The sequence below is a fragment of the Palaemon carinicauda genome, chromosome 4, assembly GCF_036898095.1.
Source record: "Palaemon carinicauda isolate YSFRI2023 chromosome 4, ASM3689809v2, whole genome shotgun sequence".
Classification (NCBI taxonomy): domain Eukaryota; kingdom Metazoa; phylum Arthropoda; class Malacostraca; order Decapoda; family Palaemonidae; genus Palaemon; species Palaemon carinicauda.
The window spans coordinates 74,249,823-74,254,645 of record NC_090728.1 but is presented as its reverse complement, the minus strand read 5'-3'; positions in this window follow the sequence as shown (position 1 = coordinate 74,254,645).

Here is a 4,823-nt window from a genome sequence, read left to right as displayed (position 1 = left end):
ACAAAGACACTTCTCAGAAAGCCCTCCGGCACAAAGAAAGTGAAATACAAATCCTCCAAATAGCGATAAGAAAAGAATTAAAAATAGTTAGCCGGATAGAGAGGAAGTCAGGAAGACGAAAAATTTTATATAGGAAAGATAGGCATATGTAGCGGAGGTACATCCACGTTGCAAGTGACTATTTTATCTTATAGAGACTCTGGCAAATATAGTTGATATACTAGGATGCAATACAGTGATAGAATATTGAGAAATACCTGCTTCCAAATTTTAAGGGTGAAAATAAAATGATATGCAGAAATGAAATGCAAACAAGTAAAAATCAAGGGGTATGAACCGTCAGGTTAGGTAGAGAATTAAATGCCAAAATGTGCCAAATGATGAATAAAGATGTAATTTTTTGTAACATTTCCCAATAGAGCCTTAAGATATCGTTCAAAAACGATACAATGATGAAGTAAGAATTTTGTTTGTGAGAAGTGCAGGCTTAAAATAAAGAAAAGAAAAAAATGAGATAGTCAGGGTATGATTCTACTTGTCAAAGACAAGTCTTTTACAAAACTGGCCACTTTGTAGGAGACGAATTTGACTTGAGAAACAGACTCCAGACTAAGAAAGGGAAATGGAAATTGATTAAAAAGACAAGGAGAAATAAAGTTGAGAAATAGGAAGAGTAGCCAAGAATAGATATACTCCTTGTCAATATATGACAGGCGCCATATAGATAAAATAGAATGTCGACAGAAATACAGTGAATAAAATAGAATAGCCTAAATAAAAAGGGAATTCCTAGAAATAAATGTCATAGGCAATGGAAGCTATAGGCATATAGAATTAAAAGAAATATGTTGTTGTTAGGCACAAAGGTTTAAGATGAAGATATAGGCATATGAATAATAAATGAGCTATGATGCTATTAAATAAATAAAGTCTGATCAGTACTGAAAATATAAAAAGCTAGAATTTAGCTAGAGAAGTCATAATGATGCCTAAATAAAAATAACCCGCAGAGATAAAGAAAATAGGTTAACTAAAAATAGGATGCCAGAGTCTGTCAAAAGAGACAATAATGCAGTTCAGATGAAGGAAAATACAAGCACACTAATTAATTAATACTACTCCGGATAAAATAACTCATCTGAATGGCGGGTAGTGACTTCTAAAATAAAGGAGTAGAGATTACAGTTAGGTAATCAGAAAGGGGCAAAAATTTACCATAAGGAGCATAGAAATAGGGATAGATGAGAAATAGGCAGAGATTAGCCATTGCAGGCGATAGGTTAGGCAGAAAAGAATAGAAACATCGGCGCCAGAACCTGCCCAGAGAAACTGTCAAAAACTTATTAAAACTTTTTAAATACCGGTATGAATCATGAAATATTACCTATCAGCCAACGCCCCATAACGAACACGGTGAGTGTTAAAATGAATCAATAAGTCTCCTTATAAATCTCCCGAGATATATTACCCTAAGAGGACAGAAGTTAGACTAGTTAGATCATCATGAGTAGAATATAACTGACATGTCTATCCCGATAATAAAAAATGTTTGGCTCGATTATTGAGGAGTAAAATATTGTAAGTACCATGGTCAAAGAATACAAGCCATTCATGGCTATTAGCATTCCGAAGAATGTTAGAAATTAGAGTGAAGTCGACGGGCTCACTCAGCTCCTCTAACTATTGACAGAATGATGATCTAAATTTGGAGACAGAAAGAATAAGCCTATAGAGTGATGTTACTAAGTTTAGTAAGAATATAGAGCCATAAAAATAATAAAACTAGTCTAGAATAGGGAGAATAGCAGGATAAAGAACCAGATTAAAGAGTGACCCATCCCTAGATTTGAATAGGGTAAGTAAAAAGAGTAGATAGATTTAAGATATGTAGAGAAATAAGGGTTAAAGTGGAAATCCTGCTCCACTAAGATTTGACAGATGTAAAAGATTTTTTTTTGGAATGATAGGATCTTAGGGATAATAAGCAGTATTTGCTAAATTACCCAAGCCTTAAAATAAAGTTAACCTAAAAATATGTAGTGTGCAAATGAAATAGAAGGCTATAAATAATGAAGAGAAATGAATTTTGATCCTACATTACCTTAACCCGATCTCTTACCCAGGAGTTATAAAAAAAATAAGTGTGAAGCCTCATAAATATAAAAAGAAATGTCTCATTAAAAGGGTAAAACCCGAAGAAGAGTAATGTATCATGAGAGTAGTCTTAAATTAAATGAAAATAACCGAGTAGGATAGATTATCCAAATAATGGTCTAGAGAAGTTTAAAAATTTGTTTAGGGCATAGAGTATATGTGCTTATTGCTCATGAGAATGATTGTGATTTTACAGTCCAAGAAGGACTATTGTGGATGAAAGAATAAAAGGAATCTTAGGAGCCTTAAAGTACTGGATGTTTGTCCAGGATAAATTACTTTATTGGTAGGTTTATGATGATAAAAGAAGGATATTTAAAAGGACAGGAAGATGTTAAAAGGAAATATAACTACCAATATTTTGTTTCAGTTGTCAGGCAGGAGACTTAGAAATAGGAAAAATTAAAATAGAACAAGAGAAACCAAAGGTTAATAGAAATGACGTAGATGAATTACTCCCAAAAATAGGAATCATATAACAGGATGGCATATTGCTTAAAGGAATACATACAAAGAATAGGGAGAAATACTTGTTCATGAATAGAAATTCCTGACATACTAACAAAATACTAACAAAAACTCATGCTCAAGTTAGTAGGACATCCAGTAATCAAAGACTGCATGTAATGATGAAATAAATTTTTGACCTAAGATAGATGTTTGAGATTGTAAAATTAAAGCCTACATATAAGAAGTATAAAGGTCATATAAGGGTAAGAATCCTTTAGAAATTACGATTGCATTTTCTCAATCCCATAGTGGTGGTACCAACGGACTACCAGGGACTCTGTTCCCAGAACTTGACAAATGATAAAAACATACTGGTCTACATAGAATTTGATTTAACAAAGAAATGGTTGGTGAATCTGTAACAGAATAATTTGAGACCAGGATAAATAACTAGACATTCGTGTCTATAGATATTCTCTTGGGAAAGGCTCCCGAAGTTACTAGAGATTAATGAAAACTGTGCAATATTTTTCTTGTAGTAAGAAGGGTGAAATAAGCCATGATAAGTCAAGTTCAAATAGAGAAAGGGGGGCAAATAAAATAATAGCAAGGGGTTGAGGATGTCCTGCGAACTATATATAGACCAACATAGAAGACTAATAACAATTACTTAAAGAGAACGATTTACTTTGAAATAACTCGGTATATAGGGAAAACAGATTTTTTTTTGTTAGGTAGATTTAAGAAAGACTACTAAACTCCTTGGGAAATGAAATAAAAATATCTGGGCACTCATACAAATATTGAGGGTAACAAATGAGTGAAATCTTTTAATTATGTAAAGTGTGTTATCCTAGAATTTGAATATGTATTCCGTAATCAACAAAGAAGGTCCAAATCATAAATGTCTCCAAACAATTAATTAAAGGACCACAGTGAATATTGAGTTGCAAACTAAGATGAAAAGTTTTTGATAAAAGTTATGGATAATGAAGACAGGTGAAATATGAACCCATAGGTGATTGAAGGTTTACAAATGTATTGATTTTGTTTGCAAGTTTGAATAAATAATGATGCCATTAGAGCAAAAGAATTATTACTGCATTTTATAGGCGATGCATTGATTGATATTTTTTTTGTAGTGTAACACGTGTAACAATGATAAACATGCATGTATACAATGAATTTTATTATGTTTTGATGATGATTAAGTTAACTTAAATAATTATGAATAAAGACAGATTTAAGTAATTAAAAGATAAGATGTGCACCAATAATGAACTTTGAAGTTGAATGTCTCAAAGGGATATTTTAGACCCATAATAATTATGCAGGTAATAGTGAACAATTAAGTACATATGATGAATTACAATAATTAAACCTTTCGTTTTGAAGTTAAAAAAAAAAAAAAAAGAGTGTATGTGGAAACACACGAATTGATTTTTATGCCTGTGTAGTAGATGAATCCTTGAAGAAAGGATAAATGAGGTGTTTTATTTGAGACAGTCTGCAATTGATTTCTTTAAAGAAAAGTTTTAACATTGAAATGTAAGTTCCTGTCACTTGAATTTTATGAATATCCTTCTGAATGCAATATATATAGTTGAGAATTGAAGTTCTTGAGATAAAAATAATACGCAGACAAGGTGCAAATAAGATTCAAATTTATAAACATGGTTTTGTTATGTATTGAATATGTTTCTTTATTATGAAATGATTATGATGTTTGATGATTTAAGACATTGATATATTTGAGTTTTTGATTTTACTCATTATTTTTATGAAGAAGGTGAGAAATATTTCTTTTGATGCCATTAATTAACAATGATTTGTCATGATGATATTGATGAGTAAATAAGGTACCATAATGATGTTTTACAAATGTTTATTGATGCTGATTACAAATGAGTAATACTCTTGATGAGTTATGATGTGCATGACACATAATTATATTTTTTGTTGCAGAAATATTTTGATTGATTTGAATTGATGTTATGTATGTTTGAACATTTATTTTCTGCCATTTATTGCATTGCATTGAAGAAATGATTTTTGTTTACATCAATAAGACCAAGATTTGGAGGTCATAGGTAATGGAAAATATGAATTGAATAGAAGTTAAAGGTGAAGGCATTTCCTAATTGATTGCAAAGTTGAACACAGAAGACATTATTAATTTTGCCTTACGTACCCAGTGAATTAAGGGTTAAATATTCCAT